We start from the raw sequence: 17,514 nt of genomic DNA, 5'->3' as shown, positions 1-17,514 counted from the left end.
CCCAACTAATGGTATTTTGTTATAGCAGCCAGAACAGACTAAGACAAGGTGTTATCTTGGATGGGTTGCCCATTTTTATCTGACAAGGTGGGACTCCCAGGCTCCCAGGCACCAGGTTGCCATAAAGGACCTCAGGACCACAGAACTCCCTTTCCAAAGTCAGTGGATGCCTCGACTTCTACTCCAGACAGACTTAATGGGATGTCCTTGCTTATTTTTCTCCCAGGACTTACTTCCCTGGTTATATTCTAGGACCATAAGATCTGGTTACATTATGGGGAAAATGGCATTTCCATCTATATTCAGAGAGTGTAAAAAAATAAATAAATAAACCCTACTGTTAGAGGAAATCATCAATGAAATATTTCAAGAAAATTTCCCAGTGCTGAGGGGCAAGTTTCCACACTGATAGGGACCATTCTAGCAAAGTGAATGAAAAGATACCCACAGCAAAGCAGATCATTGTGAAATTTCAAAACACTAGGAAAAAAAAAGGGTTTAAAAGAAAAATCATGTTGCAGACAAAAGAAGCAGAGATCAAAATGATTTCCTATTTCTCAATAGCAACCTTTTATTTTTTAAGACAATGGAGCAATATTTTCAAAATTCTAAAGGAAAAATATTTTTAATCTAGATTTCATTATCCAGCCAAACAATCAAGAGCAAGGGTAGAATGAATTTCTCAGCTATTCAAGGGTCAGTAAATATACCTCCAATCTCTAATGTACCTTTTCTCAGGAAAGTACTGGGGGGTGTGACCCACCAAAATATGGGGGTAAAACAAGAAAGAGGAAGGCAAGGGAGCAGTGACCCCAGGAGAGAAATGGCAGGAATCTCCCAGTGATGGTTGTGCACAGGCCGCCGGGGGAGTCGTCCAGACAGGAGTAGGGACTTCCCAAGCAGATGACACTGGTAGGTCACTGCAGGCTTCTGAACATCTTGAATGGAGATGTATATACTTGACACAAATTCTGGAGTTGAATTAGTGATGAGTCTTTAGAAACTTAAATGAAGCAAAACAAATGATGTTGAGTGAAAGCATCTTTTGTAGTAAAGATTCAAAGAATGACATTTAACATTAGAAAATCAAATAGGATTGATATGTGTGTAGTATTTAGAGCTATGATGGTAAATACTAAAAGAATGAGCTGAAAACTTGAAAAGGAGGAATGAGTGAGAGCTGGGCCTAGGGACAAGGGCCTTTAAACCTTGATCGCATATAACTGATAAAACTTCAAAGAGAAGGTGGGGGATGGGTATAGCTCAGTGGTAGAGAACTGGGTTCAATCCTCAGTACCTCCATTTACAAAAAAATTAAATTGAAGTTAAACACCACCCCTCCAACCCCATTCCACACCCCTCCCCAGTCAGCCATTCAGTGCTCTTTGTGCTTTGGCCACAAGTTTATTTCCACTGCCTTCCCTCTTCCTACATACCTATGATGTTTTAGCCTTGATTGTATCTCCCTTCCGGAAGCTGTCAGCTCTGTCTAAAACCAACCTCATCCATCTAAGATTCCACAGACCGTCCGCCGCCCCACCAAAGCAGGAAGCAACTTCTCAGGTGCACCAACCGAGGTCGTGCCTCTCACCATAGTCTGTGCAGCAGTGCCTGAGGCTGCCTAGCCCCCAGCCAGCCAGTTGGATCCTGACTGATCCTGGTCCTTGTCAGTCTCCCCTGTGGGACCCAGCAGGCTGCATCTGGCCCCTACTGGACCTGTTGAATCTCAGCACTTGGCATCGGGGCCAGACACACACGAGGTGATCCCTGGAGCTCTGGAAAACCCAAACCCTGGCCTTCAAGGGTAGCTGACTGTGACCTCCTCGTGCCCCTCCATCCCCTGCTGGACTGGCCAACAAGCTCCCCAGACAACGCCCACTACTCATTGGCCAGTCCCAGCATTCACACTCATAGCCCTGTCCCTCGGCCTCTGTAATCAGAGACATTCCTACTCAAACCTGAGGCAGGTTGGTACAGGAGGAGGCAGATTGCCTAGGAAAAGGTGGTGTGTTCACCCAGTGTTTTCTCCTCCTTGTTATAAGTGTGAGAGAATTTTGCAAAGCAGGCCTGATATCGACAACAAAAGCCCAAGGCCATGGAAGAGATTGTGCCAATGTCCTGCAGGGGGCGCCTTTGAGAGTAGTACCAAAGAGAGACTCCACGCCAAGCCTGAGGGAGATCACAGTGAGGCCTGTGGACAAAAGGCCAAGGAGCACGCGCCATCACGGTGGTGTCATGGGGTGACGGCCATGCCTCCAGGGATGGCAGGGGGCCTGGCAAAGGCGGCCAAGCCCACTGGGATCCGAAAGCACATCTCAGGAGGGTGATGGCAGCTCTAGGTACCTTCATCGAGACTTGACTGCCAGGAAATGTCAGCCTGGCCTCGGCTAGCGCACACAGAACCTTCCAGAGAATTAGAATTGGAAACAGGACTCTGGGCAGATGAACTGTGAAAAGACACTTCTCCTCAGCTCTGAAGCAGGCCTTGACAGATGGAGCTCAGGCTGAATTTCAGCTTTACTCCAAGGCCAGGCACTTTTGAACAATGGCCCTGGACACCAGTGAAACACTGCAGGAAAGCCAGACGTGCAGAGGAGAGAATGGGGGGTGCATGTGTGGTGGAGGGAGCCAGCTGGTGAAACACCCTGATCAAAGCAAAACATTTTTAAAATCCAGAAAAGTATCCAGAAGAAAATTGAAATTGCCCATATTGTCAGTTATTTGATGTTGAAGCCTCAGAAGATTTGATGTAGAGAGAAATCAGATCCAGAGGGTCCTGTAATGCCTTTTCTTTGGACAACAGTGTTGAATCTCACTGGTCTAACCTTTGCTGGATGTTGGGCCCAGCAGCTCCCTCACCAGCCCTGGCCTCAGCACAGTGATATATAAGTTTATGCTAAACAATGTTAATGTTAGTGCTTCCTCTGCAGCCTGGACCCAGGAATTCCATCACTCCTCACAGCTCGGGGCCCCTAGAAATCCCCCAGCCTTTGGAAAGCCATTCATTGATCCATCCTCACTCCAGAATATTTCTTGAACATCTTCTCTGTCCCATTCTTACCCTCAGGAGAAAAAAAGAAAAGAAAAGAAAAATCACTGTGTGCAGAAACAAACAGTTGCATTCCTGCCCCTCTGTCCTTGGGGCAGCTGCTCTCATTCGTCACAGCTGTCCCTCCCGCTGAGCCCTGCCTCACTCTGGCGGTGCCCTCCCGAGAGCTTCTGCTTGCCAGAGATCTGCTTTACTTTGTTTCTCCCCAGCAGTCATTCCCGATGTCGGCTCTATGATCCCCCATCGCTTTGGTCCACCTTTTGTGACATCCTTTCTACTGGCTCAGGACTAGGCGCTGCCATTATCTTACTGGTCCCAGGCTGATGACAGGGAGTGATCTGTATAAAAGGAAGGAAAGTATCACATAAGAAGGAGATGCGTTCGAAGCATGCGAGATCCTTAACGGGTGAAGAGGGCAGAGGGAGTGTATTTCAGCAGGAGCAGAGCAGAGCCTGGGGACAGGCCAAGGGAGCCCTACACAGTGTTTCCACTCTGTAAGCCTCCCGTGCTTGTGAGTGTCACACACCTGCACATTGCACGTGTATGCAGGGTTTTCCCTGAGGCTGACCCCCACGGGCTTTAACACTTTCACAGCAGGAGAGGGGTGTTGACAGCTTCAAGTCACCAGGGCAGTGTCTTCCTTCCTTCCTCCCTTCCTTCCTTCATCACCAAAAAGGTCCCTTGAGTCCCCCAACTGTAATATGACTATTGTTCTTGGGGGGAAAACTGCAAAGTTAATTAACTCGTAAAGGACTGTGTGTGGATGTGCTGAACTATGTCACCCAAGCCACTGCCCGGGGTGGGGGTGAGGGGGCGGGTGCAGGGGGGCGGAGAGCAGCTCGGGGGGCGGGGAGCATAGGTAGCAACACTGCAGCTTAACTGTCTCTTGCTGCTGTGGAAATGGCTGATTTTTTAAACAAACTTTTTCTTCATGAATACAAAAATTCAAAATACAAGACCACACACAGGCAAACAGATAATTGCATTACATTGTTTTGAGCTAAAAGAACTGTTTCTGAAAAAATCAAAATATCACACCAGCTGCATTATAGTTACCGAACCAAACCAGGGTCCGCTCGCCTGCACGCAGTGGACCCAATCTCCTGACACCAGGTTGTGGTGAAGGAGAGGGCGGCATTGGCTGCAGGGCGCCCAGCAAGGAGTCCAGGTGTAGCCAGTGCTCAAAACAGCCCAACACCCAGTGGGTGAGGGAGGCATTCTACAGGCCAGGTGAAGGAGGGGAGTCATGGAATTATGGGATCAGTTTGTGCACAGTGTTTTGATTGGTTGTTGGTGAGGTAACAGGGCAGAGTCACGGGGGTTAACATGATCAATCTTCAGACTCCAGTAGGTCTGGGGACAGTGTGCTCATCGGGTGGTTAACGGCTTCCATTTGGTGGGGGTTTAACGTCTATAAAACAACTCAGGAAATGTGCATCCGATACTGTTATCTGGGTAGGAGGTAAAGGAAAGGATATGGGGGAAGGGTTTATCCCAGGAAGGCCCCATAAGGTCCTGATCAGTTGCACTATCAGCAGACACAAAGGAAGAGTTGATGTGTTTAAGTATTTATTGTCAGTAAATAATGTGCATTTAACTCCTGCCCAGGCCAGTGCTCAGGCATGTGTGTGGTGACAGCTGGCTACCCTAAGTGGGGCGGGCTCTGGGGGTGTCCAAGATGAGCAGAAGGAAGAGGCCGAGGGGGCTGCAGTGAACACCAAGCACACGACATTCTCTACACTATTTAAAAGAGTTCATAGACTCCTTGAAACTCAAGAACAGTAAAAGCTAGAGAAAATTCTTTCTCCCATGAAAAAAGCACCATAAATCCTTTGAATCAACAAGTCCTCGTAAGAAAAAAAAAAAACATGAACCTATATTTGGTGAGCTTGGTTTTAATTTAAAAAATTAAACTTTATGTTGGAAAGTTAATCTTGTTCAAATGCTATCATGTCCTCAGAGAAGAGGTCCTCATTCTACCTAGACAGGACACCGGATCCCCGATCCTGTGTGACACTGCCAGCTGCAAAAATTTCTTCCATCAAAGTAAATTCAGCAAAGGTTTATTGAAAAAAAAGTAAATAAACCCAGGTTATTTGATTCCAAAGTCTGTTGTGTTTTTTTCCCCATTATACCACAAGTACCAAATTAGGCAGATCTTTAATTATTTGATAGCTATGATTAAATTTTTGAACTATAATCAAAGGATGTAATTTAAAAAGAAAATCATTGCGTTTACATTCCCAGCACTGTGCTGAAGGAAAAGCTTAGAAAAAGAAACTTATACTCTGGTCAGGGAAAAGGGCCACAGAGCCAGGCAGGAGGTAGGACAGAGCAGTCTGCGATGACAGGGAGAGAGCCACAGCTACCCATCCAAGTGCAGGCCCTGTAGGCCTGGATGGCTTCCTGGAAGAGACTGTGGTTGGACCTTAAAGGCACAGGGTGGCATGGTGGTGGTCGGGGGGAGGTTAGGGAGGGTGGAATTAGTTGACTGGAAAAGAAGTAGCTTTAAGCGCAATCTTTACCCTTGCCAAGCCTGAAGTTTCCAGTCTGGCCCCTTAAGGGAGTGAGAACAGAGTCCCTTGAGAGCCCTCCCAGCTCTGAATTCCAAGACTACCCAAGGGAAGAGCAGAAGCAAAGGCCCTGGGGCTGGACGGAGCCACAGTGAGGTGTTGGTTCACCCTGGAGCGCTGCCTGCTCAGAGCATTGGCTCTATGTTAGGGGATTAAAGGGGAAAGACTGCTTAAGTGCTAAAAAGATTGGGCTTGGTGCTTTAGGCAGTGGGAGCCATTGTAGGTCCTAGAGAAGGGAGGTAGTCCAAACCACTGAGGACGCAGTGAGGAGAGAATAGGCCCCTGCATATAAGCTGGGTTGGGTGTTTTGTTTCTCTCTGCTGATCCATTCTCTTCCCTGCTCCAGGCTAAGGAGCCCCAGAGGATGGCATCAAGGGACTCCCTTGCTAAAGGAGGTACAGCTGGAGATCAGAGGAGGAGAGAAAAAAGTGTGGGCATTTACTCCTTCCCTCACCACCCCCTCTGCCCATTCCCTCCTAGCCTGGCTGAGCTCTGGCTCTGGGTTGGCTGGGTTCCTCTGCCCACGTTGCTTCACCAGGTTGCCGGGGGGCGGGCGGTTTCCCTCCCATCACCCTCGTGGCCCAGCTGTCTGCTGTAGCTAATCCTTGGATGTCCTTAACTTTGCATTGCTGGAGGGAAAAAAATACAGGATGCCCTGTTAGATTTACATTCCAAAGAAATAAATATTACCTGAAAACTGTGGTTCACCTCTTGGTGGGTGTCGAACCAAAAGACACAACCAAGCCAAAGAGAAGAAGGAAGGATTTATTACTTGCAGCAAGTAAGAACAGGGAGCTTTCCCAAAGCAGTGTTTCTCTGAACAGCAAAATGGGAAATTTTAAGCCATGGGTACATGCATATTCATGACAGGATTTGGGCGGTAGGCAGAGTCCAAACTTAAGCTGAAGTCATGAGGGTCAGAAAAAGTCAACATCATCATCTCTCAGATTCCAGTTGATCTGGTTTTTGAGCTCCTGAGGCAGGATTTAAATTCCCCAAAAAGCTCAAGACAGTGCTTTAGACTAGTCGTGACCAATGAAACAGAACTGGGAGTCTTTACAAGGGATTTGTTTTCTTTGCTATAGTCACTTCTCTTTGTCCTTTTGTTCTCTGAAGATCACTGTTCCTGAGACCTGTTCAAGGACAAGCATTGTGGCCAGGCTTAGATCTCAGAAAGACTTGGGCCAAAAATGGCTTCTCTTATGACAAGAAAGCCATGTCTAGTTCTCTTTCTCTGGGGACCCTCTGCCCTGTCTGCCTACATAATAAATAATTCTTTTTGTGTGTGTCTCCAATATGATAGCTATAAGTAATCATCCTAAAAAAATTGTTGTTTAGATGAAGTTCAAATTTAACTGTGCATCTTGCATTCTTATGTGCTAAATCTGCCAGCACCATTGGAATCCCCCTAACCCTGCCTGTGCTGGACCTTTCTTCTTTGTTGGAGGGAAATCCTTGGACAGGGCCTTGCATTTCCTGCTGTTTCTGACCCACACACAAGCCGTCCTCTTTCCATTGAGTTTCTTGGCGTTGCAGAAGCAGTAGGCCCTGCCCCTCAGGGAGGGTGAGGATTGCCAAGCCTGATCCCCCCGAGCCCAGGTCGGCGACCAGCACACAGTCCCTCCTTCTGCCACTGCCTCCCACAGTCCCTGATGCACAGAGACCCTGAGGGGCCCTCATGTGAATCAAGAAGCCAGGTTATCTGCACCAATGCAGGGTGCATTTGGCCTGTGCCTGAGAAAGACAGCTGAACAGACTCAGCCTCCCTGACAGGCTGGGCCGTCTGGGAGGAGACCCTTGTGATTCCCAGGGCATCATCGCTGGAGGCGGCCGGGGCAGTGGAACAGCCTGGGAGCCACAGATGTGAATCTTGCTTTGCCACTTACTGGATGGGTGGCCCTGACCACTCTGAGCTTCAGGTTCCCCCATCCATAACCTGGAGATATGCCCACCCTCAGGGGTGTTGGGATGAATACATATGTAAAAATTTTGGCACATAGAAGGTGTTTCAAAAATGGGAATTATTTGTAGATATCGTTCATTGTATATGTCTGTCTCCTCTGTGAGACTGTGAGCCCTCGAGGCCAGGAACCATGTCTTCTCAGCATCTACCCAGGGCCTGGCAGAGGGCAAGGCTCAGGAATGTCAAAGGAGTGTGAGGTAAGCTGCGTTCACCGTCTGACAAAAGTTGCAGAATCAGCAAGAGGATGCTCTTTCTGAGTTAAGCTTCTGGGGCAGGAGAGCTCATTACGAGGGACCCGATCCAGGCCTTCCGAGGCCCTGAATCCTGTGTGAGGAACAACAGAGTTAGCACGAGCCCTCGGATGGCTTTTCCAGCTCTCAAGCCCCCCCCCCACCTTTCCTGTGCCTGTGGTCCAGCTTTGCTGACGCGTTGAGTATAAGCTTTGTCTGTTTGCTACGAGGTCTAGTACTGGGAGGTGGGGCAGCGGCAGCGCATTCCTGGGGCGAAGAGACCTCCTGCCGGAGAGCAGGCAAGCCCTCCCGCAGCCCTCTGGCGCCTTCCGTCCCTCGGGAGAGCCAGGATTTCTCCTCCAGGGCCACAGCTTGGCAAAACCAACCTGATCTTGGTTGGTTTCCCCCCGGGCCACAGCACACTCACCAGCTCTGGGATGTCCCGGGCCAGAAGCCCAGGAGTTTCAAGGTGGATTATCAAAGGGGCAGGGGTGAAGGGGACCTTTTAGGGAGTACAGCTCAGACGCCTCTACTCCCAGGTAACAGTGGGGCTTCTGAGGACACTGGGTCTACTGCTGGGGCCAGCTGACTGCTGGCTTGATGTCAGGCTGGGTGTGGGCTCCATCACAGACCACCCAGCACAGGCTTCGTCTGGGCTTTGCCAAATAAACACAGCAACACCTGACCACACAAGACCAGCCGCCTCCTGGACTCAGACCTCCCCATGCCCACATCTCACTGAATTCAGTGCTTGGAGCCAGGTCAGGCCAGGACAGAGGTAAGCCAGTGGAGGCCAGGGAGATCGGAACCACTGGGTAGGTCAGAAGGCCTGTCCGTCTGCCAGGGGGACACAGGCCAGAAACCTACCCAGTCCATATCCCAGGCACCCTCCTGCAGAGAGGAGGGAGGAGGGGATAGAAAGCTGAGCTAAGCTGTCCAAGTGACATCACCCAGAGGAATCATTTAAACGAAGGCATCTGATGAAGTCTCTGGAATGGACAAAAGGCGTTTTGCTTTTCTTTCTCCTTTGTGGTTGGTAGCTTATTGGGCAGATAGGATCTACCTTATACAACAGTTAAAAAGCTGTTTTCTCTGCAAGTCTGAGTTGTGATGTGGATCAACTTGGGACCTTGCAGCAAATAGAGGAAGTGTTTCAGCAAAGTCAAGAATTACAGAGTCATCGAGGCAACCAGGGGGACCAAGGGTGTTTTGAGGACATGTCTGAGGCTGGGGTCCAGGACAGCATACTTTTACATCTGTTGTAAAGTGGACTTGAGCCATGGCATAGAGATCTTCTGAGTTCTCTCTGTTTGGTCATTTTAGCAACAAGCCATCTCTCTGTGGCCCCGTGTCAGGGGCCAGAGGACCTGAGCTCGGAGTGGCCACAGGCTGTTGACCTGCAGGAGGGCTGGAGGGCTGGAGGGGCTCCCACTGACCACAGCTGAAAGAGGCCCCCACACTCCACCCTCTCCCTGAAGTGCGTCATCCTGAACCCATTTAAGTGCCTGGTGGAATCTCTGAGAGATGTGTTTCAACCTTTCTCAAAGGATGGCAAGGACCCTGGCACAGCCTCCTGGGCTTGTTTCAGGAAGGCCCTTGGAGATCACACAGTTTGTCTCTCCTGACAGTTGGTGAGCTCTCTCTCTCAACAGTGGCTGCTTCCCTCCTGCCCCTATTCTCTTGTGTATTTGTTGACCTGAAATAAATAGACTGCTATATATTTCTCCAGCAAAAAAATAGGCTTATTCGAGATCAGGAGAGAATTGCAATTTGAGGTCTGCGACCATGGCAAGCCATGGGCAAGTCCTCACACAGCAAGGAAAGGAGAATGCTTTTATAGAGGGGAAGGGAAGTCAGGATGCCGCTAGTAGGCAGAACCAATGGCTTTTCATCGGCTGAGTACTTGCCAGGAACAAAGAGGAGTCTTTCTTCCTCCTGTTAGGCTCTGCTATTGTGATAGGGCGTGAGAGCACGGCCCGCAACACTCCTACCCCACCCCCTCCCCTCTTTTGGTCTCTTGACTCTATTTAATTGAGGTTTCTGTTTATTAATTTTTTACATATTCCATCTGCCACTCCTTCTTGGCTGTGATCTGCCCTGGGGGGCTGACAGATAGGGACTGCATCACCTGTGTGCCCCTGCTTCCTGGCTTCTGCTTGGGTTGGGTCAATGGGAGGCACCAGTAGAAGATGGCAGGGCAGGGGGAGAGAAAGGACTAGGTGTTCATCCCCATCTGTACACACACACACACACACACCCCACACACAAATCGCCCCCTCACAGGTGACACAGTTCCCTCCCCTGGTCCCTTCAGCCTAGAACTGTTCACGCTTCCTCGGAATCTGGTTCTAGGGGCTTTGACATCCCTTCGGCTCCCTTAACTTTGTCCACGCCTTTGACCAGTCCTTTAATTTCCTTCAGTTAAACCTTTGTGAGTCCTGCCAGGAAGACCACCTCAGAGAGGTCCTCGCTGCTCTTCTAACACCCTGGACACCTCAGGGCCTTTACAATGGTTCCGGAAAACCCCCAGGCTAAAGACTGGGTCTCAGCTGAAGGGCAATGTTAATGCTACCTGTTGCATTTCTCAGATGCCCTTCCCTCCAGGACCTCTGAAGCCTGATGACCTGAGAAGGTTTGGAAGCTCCTGCCTCTGGACCTGTCTGCCACAGAGGTCACCTTCCCTCTAATCCTAAGACGTTTCTAGTCAGTGGATGCTTTGGCAAAATCATCATAACCTTTCTAAGAGACAAACCCACTGGATCTATCCCAGGACCCTGGGAAGATATGGCATCTCCTTTACCATCACCATCACTACCATGATCTCAAAAGCATGAACAGAATAGCCCTGGGGTCAAATGTGGGTCACATGTGACAGAGGCTGGGATAAACGAGGCTCCAGAACAACCAAGGGAACTTTACACCTTGGGTACCTGCAAGCTGGAAGCTGAGACCTGGTTCACTTTCCACCTGACAGACTCATTCTAGATCCAGCTCAGTTCTCAAATGTCACCTCGTCTGTGAGACCTCCTTCTCCAGAATTAATTATGGACTGTGTCCCCTCAGAGTCTGGGGACATATCACATTGTGTTAGTTATTGGTTTACCTGCTGACCCCTGTCCTCCCAATGAGGACTTGGGTCAGGCAAGTCAACATTTTCTAGATGTTCACAAGTGTGTATGACAAAACACTCCTCAACTTTAATTTGCACGGGATCAAGGCCAAGAAATTCACCCAGACAGTTTCATTTGCCTTTTCTGAAGACCAGTGGGAACCAGGAACATCCTAGGGTTTTCAATGGTTGGAAAATGAGCTCACTTCACAGGCATTTCCTTTGCTTCGATTAATAAGAGGACAAAACACTTGACCTCAAGTCAGGAGACCTCAGCTGAAATCCACACTCCACTGCTTGTTTCTGGGTAACCCTCAGCAGTTGACTTCAGCTGTCCATCCCTCAGGCTCCTCATCCAAGAAGCCCTGAACACAATAATGGATGCGGAGAGCATGGCCCTATAAGGAAGCTTGGTAAGGACAGGAGTCTGGCTGAGCCCTAGTGCTGCAGCCCTGAAGGAGCCACACGGCTAGAAGGGATTGGAGGTCCCCAGGACTGTGTTTGGCAAAACAACAGATGAACTGCTTGATTTGGCTCTGCACTTGAGGACACAGACACCTCAGATTTGGAGAGGGAGGAACTGGGGAGGGCGCTTGCTGGAACTGTTTGGTTTGAGAGGAAAAAGAGGAGATTTGGGAAGCAGAGAGAGAGAGAAGGAAGGAGGAGCTGCTCTAGGGAGAAGAACTTGAGGGAAGGACAGACTTAGAGCAGACATTTCTGAGCCAGTGCAGAATAACATCTTTTCCCCAAGAAGTCCTGTGCACCAGTGTCTTGGTGGTAGATAGGTGATTTAAGGGGCTACAGTGAGCTGAGACTAGTCACAAGGGAAATGGGATGAGGAACATGAGTGTCCCCTAATCACATTGGACTACATGAGCCTGGGCTGATTTGTAAGGGAATATAGCAGGCATATAACAGTGTAATAGCGCCCCCTCCACACATTCTAAGTCTTGCCCCTTTAACACCCCCTCCTTCCTGGAGTATGGCCACAGAGTAGGAGTCAGACCTTCTTGCAGACACCTAGACTTCTGTACACAGGCGATCCTGCCTGGTCAATTAAGAACGAGCTTCAAAAAAACAAGGTTCTACCATATAGCGCAGGGAGCTATATTCAGTACCTTGTAATAACCTATGATTAAAAGGAATACCAAAGAGAATATATATGTATAACTGAATCACTATGCTATACACCAGAAACTAACACAACATTGTAAATTAACTATACTTCAATTAGAAAAAAAGAGAGAATGAGCACCAGGTATAGGATTGAGACCTAACACATGTGCAATTACTCCATTTCTGAGTGCATAGGTGGCAAAAATTGCTACAGAAAGAAGAGAAGCCAGTTCAGAAAAAAACAGAATTAAGATTTTGTTGCTCTAGGAGGAGGGAGGATGAAGAAATGTCACTTTCTCAGAAGGTCCTTAAGAACATGAGTTTATAATGCTTCAATAAGCCAGGTCATTGCTGATCTGAGTGATAAGAAAACGATTAACATAGATTTAATTTCCAAAGGACCTGAGTGTTCAAGACGAGGGTAGTCCCTTCAATGACTCTGCCCTGAAAGTCCTCCTTGCTACCCCAGGCTGCCATGTTATCTGATCTGGTGACTCCTTCCCTGGAGCCTTGGCTGGGCTCCTCACTGCTCTCAGGTGCCACAGGACTTTATCCCTTCCCAGCCCAGGAATATCTCATCTCTGGCTCTGCTGCTGGATCCAGACATACTCCTCCCACACCCTCCAGGACCTCTAGTGAAATGGCATCTCTGTTTCTGGCTCCCACAAAAACAGGGAAATTGTTAGGCTGTTTTACAGCCGTTCTGTAATTCCAGGACCGTGGGATTATAAGGTCTGCTTGAAAAATGAAGTGGCAGGCAGAGGAGTGAAGCAAAGAAGGAAAAAATAGAGAATTTTTTTTCTTTCTTTCTTTCTTTCTTTTTTTTTTTTTTTTTTTTTTTTTTTTTGCTGAGAGTATGAGAGAGAACTTTTCAGTAAAAATTTCTGCCATGAGTGAAAGCAGAGAGTCAGGGAAACCCCTGTATGTTCAAGGCAACAGAAGATGGTAACTTGGATTAGAGTGATGGCCATGGAGAAAGGGAGAAAGAGCCACTTGTAAAACACATTTTGGTGATAGGACCAACAGTACATGCTAATCAGGGTGGATGAGGGGCTTGAGTAATCCTTTTGCTTAAGCATTTGGTATAAATAACTTCTGGTTTGGAGACTGGCGGCATTGACCACACACCAGGCAAGAATGTATAGCAGACATGTATTTTTGCCTCGAGTGGGATGGTTCTGGCCGGGGCGTGGAATCGGGCTGTCCATCTGAAGAACAATGCTGTCACATGAGGGTGGTGGTTACATCAAAGCAAAGAAGCTGCCACCGGCACTGTTGGATCTTGGAAGCTCTCAGAAGCCTTGGTTATATTTGTCTTTTAGAATAGGGTGCTGGAAACATGATGCAAGATAGTGAAGATACAAGCTGTACTTTTCTCAGAAATCCACCAAATGCACTTAAACTTCTTCAAAGAGTCCAGGAAATAAACAAGCTTTTAATTACACATTACAATGAAAAAAGGAACTTATATTTCTTAAGGACAGCTAGACCAGTGGGACAAATGCCTTTTTAAACTTTTTCCTCCTGATTTTAGTAGGACATAGCAGTTGGTTCTTCACTGGGTCCTGAGCCATGAAATGTTGGCTTTCTGGGAAAAAGGAAAAAAAAATAGAAAAAACATTCATTAAAGAATTCCCTTCCTTCCTCCTCCCCAGAGAAATGCCAATAAAACAGTGGAAATACCAAAAATTTGCTTTAAAATGTGTCCATGTGTTGGTTAAGTGAGTGGCAGCAGGGCTGGGGTTCTGTTCACTGCTTTGAAAACATCTGACAAAGGATGGGGTGGGGTGGTCAGGGTGAGATGGGGAAGTAGGGAATCAACTCAGCCTAGAGTCCAGGGAAGTCAGAGGATGTGGGAGAAGGGACTAGGGAGGGAGGGACATGGGAAAGAGGGAAGAGAGCTGGAGAAATTTGGAACTTCACAGCACATGACAGCATTGCCAGTAACCACTGCCGTATGTTGATCATGAAGTTGCAACACATGCTGGTTTTTCTTTTCTTTCTTTCTTTCTTTCTTTCTTCCCTCTTTTTCTTTCTTTTTTTCTTTTGTCTTTTCTTTTTTGAGCCAAACCTTATTGTGGAGTCCAAATCTTTAAAGAGCTGACAAACAGAGGGTTTACCTGTTCACCTCATGCAGGGATTTCCTCTTTGGGCCCCCTGTCCAGAGAGGGGTCTCTTTACATAGGTTTGCAAGGCCAAAATGTCAGGGAAGTCTAGTTTAGAAAGAGATTTCCTCTGGGTGAGTTTAAAGGCCTATGGGATTTATGTCATCTTTCCCATCTTTGGATGGAGAAGTAAGCAGGCCTGACTTCATTGCAAACAAAAAGCTTGGCTTAGTGGAGCCATGGTGCTTCTTAATCGACTCAGCCTCATCCTGGTTCTCACAGTGCCCTGTGCCACCCCCATTTCCCCGAACTCCAGCCCTGTCTTCCTCAGTCCCTGGCCTGGATTGTCCATCCCACAGCAAACGGGTGAGGCCATGCCACTCTTAAGCATCCTCTGGTCTTCATCCCAGCCCATCCCCCCTTATCATCATTTTTGCTCTAAAGTAGCCACCCCTGTGCCTGCAGCCCTCAAGGAGGAAAGACTGGGATAGATCGCTAATCTATGGAGCTGATATTTAAAGCAAAGGCTTTGGTACATGCCAAAAAATAGGAAAGATGTAGACCGAAATGAAAAGTTGGTCTATTTCTTTTCAATCCCGTAATTACTCAGTTCCTCTTTTTGGAGGCACCTTCCTCCTCCCCCATAATAATGTCTTGTATATCCGTTGAGATATATGCTATGTATCTGCAATCATAACCATGCATATTATTAAAAGTTTTTATAATAGTAGCATATTTTATATAGTGTCTGCAGCTGTTTTTTTTTTCCACTTACTAATTTGCTTGGAGAGATATTCATTTTAGTATATATAGAGCTGCCTTTCCTTTTTAATGGCTACTTAGTATTCCATTCATACCTTGGTTGTTAATTTTATGTGTCAACATGGCTGGGCCAGGGGGTGTCCAGATATTTGGTCAAACATTATTCTGGATGTTTCTGTGAGGGTGTTTTTGGATAGGATTTACACTTAAATTAGTGGACTTTGAGTAAGAAGATTGCCTTCCATAATGTGGATGGGCCTCATCTAATCAGTTGAAGGCCCGAATGGAGCAAAAAGCTGAGTGCAAGCAGAGTGTTTTTGAACTTGAGCTGCAACATGGGCTTCTTCCAGGCTCTCTAACCTGGATGCCTTTGGACTTGAACTACAACTTTCCTGAGTCTCCAGCCTGCTGGCCTCCTTCAGCAGATTTTAGACTCACCAAACCTCAACAATCATATAAGCCAATTCCTTAAAATAAATCTCTTTTTCTATATACCCACATCCTATGGTTTCTCTGGAGAACCTGACCGATATAATATATGATCTACCTGACCTGGTCTCTATTAATGGACACTTAACATTTTCATTGTCCTGCTATTACAAAGAACACTGCAATGAATATCCTTGTATGTAGGTTATTATGCACATGCCACACCTATGTTTTAACCACTGTGGTATTTTGTTTCAATACAAAGGAATGTAGAAAATCCTCTCCCCAGGCAATAGCTAGGCTGGCTGTGGTAATGTCTTGCTACAAATCTTATTTCGAATGTCATTAGTCATTAGGGAAGCGCAAATTGCAAGCATAATTAAATACCCCTTTACACCCACTAGAATGGCTAAAATGATAAAGACTGACTAGATTAAGTGTTGGTGAGAAGGTAAAGTGCTGGAACTCTCAAACCTTGCTGGTGGGAGTGAAAATATTACAGCTGTGTGGTAACAGTATGGCAGTTCGTAAAAAAGGTAAAAATGCACTGATGATGTGACTCAGCCATTTAATTCCTAGAAACTTTCTGGAGAGAAATGCAAACATATGTCCACACAAAGACTTATGCACAAATGCTCACAGGAACTTTCTTCAATATAGCCAAACACTAGAAACAATCAAATGTGCATCATTGGGTAAATAAATGTATTGTGGGAGATCCATACAATGAAATATTACTCAGCAATAGAAAAGAATGGCCTACTGATCTACACAAGAGCAAGGATGAGTCCCAAAATAATTATGCAGAGTGAAAGAGAACAGACAAAACACAGGTAAATATTGTGTGACTCCATGTATGTAAATTTCTAGAAAATGCAAATTAATCTATAGCGACAGAAAGCAAATCAGTGCTTACCCGGGATCTGGTAGGGGAGCAAGGAAATTGTAGGGGATAATGAATATATTCGGTATCTTGATTGTGATGACTGTTCCACAGATGTCTACATAGGTAAAAAAACTCATCAAATTGTACACTTTGAATATGTAGTTATTGTAATTCAATTATATTTTTTAAAGCTATAAAAATCTTGAGTGTCAAAAGGTTAAGTATTAATGCTTTCTTCCTTTCTGTATTCCCTCTAGCACAATCTTAATCTTTCCCATGTAAATGAATGCTTCAGGAACATTAGAGAATGTTATATACTCAAAAAGGCAAAAGGGCAAAGCACATTAATATTTTTCCAAAATATCACCCCCAGTTAGTTACAAGTTTATATTGTGAGTAAACCCTCTACCCCATACCCTGCTCATCTCTCATCACATTCAAAAGGCCAGAAGCAACACTATCCTGAACTGTCAGATCCCCAGACACCAGCTGTGGTCACTGACCTGCAGAGTGGGCAACGCTGAGACCAGCTACAGCCTCCAGAGCAGGAGCTCACTGCTGGCCTTGAGGGCAGAAGCCTGAAAGTCCATGGGGCTGATGCCTTTTGTTGCTCCTAGCTGAGCTCTCCCTCCCTGCCTGCAAGCTGTGGGAGGAGAAAGATGAGTCAGAGCCACAGTGCAGCCTGCAAGAGCCCAGCTGAGAGGCTGGGGCACTCCTCACTGCTGGCAGCCTGTGCAGATGTCCTCCTGCCAGGCCCAGACAGGCCTTCAGCAGGTGCCTTAGATATAGGGCTGGACGCTGGATGAGCAACCAGAGCGTCCTATTCCAAAGCAGCCAAGCCCTCGTGGCACAAGCCAGAAGCAAGAAGAAAATGGATGCACGGAGTGAAGGAGGAAGGGCAGTCCACTCCTGGTTAGGGCTGAAAGGTTTTGACACTAGTATTCCAGCTCCACTTCATTCCAGAGAGGGGCAGGGGCTTTTTCAAAGTCTCATGCTCACTGCAGATCAACAAGCTCTGAATCCTGTGGCTGGGATGGTCTGAGAGTAGAAAACTCTGGGAAACTTTGTCTTCTATGTAATTTTCACTGACATCAGCTGTTGCTACAGGGGACCCCCTCCCTCCCCATCCCAGCCTACTCCCAGCCCCTCGAAACCTCTGACAGAAGGATCTACTGGGCTCATTCTGTTTCCCTTGGACTTCAGAGGACAATATTCTCCACTGTATAAACTGCACAAAAAAGGTCAACCAGTCTTGCCCATCCCCTGCTCACCCAACAGGAGCAAACATTAAT

General features: G+C 47.1%; 1 long non-coding RNA gene across 1 annotated transcript; it reads right to left on the bottom strand.

The window, feature by feature from the left end:
• Nucleotides 1-13,191: 13,191 nt before the first annotated feature.
• LOC140691595 (uncharacterized) lies at nt 13,192-16,882 on the bottom strand. The gene is made up of 3 exons (XR_012067350.1): nt 16,726-16,882; nt 16,253-16,337; nt 13,192-13,628 (listed from the first exon to the last, which is right to left on the bottom strand). It is a non-coding gene; the product is annotated as an uncharacterized lncRNA (long non-coding RNA).
• Between the last annotated feature and the right edge of the window lie 632 nt (nt 16,883-17,514).

Source organism: Vicugna pacos, chromosome 35, assembly GCF_048564905.1.
Source record: "Vicugna pacos chromosome 35, VicPac4, whole genome shotgun sequence".
NCBI lineage: Eukaryota > Metazoa > Chordata > Mammalia > Artiodactyla > Camelidae > Vicugna > Vicugna pacos.
This window is presented reverse-complemented; position numbering and strand designations above follow the sequence as displayed.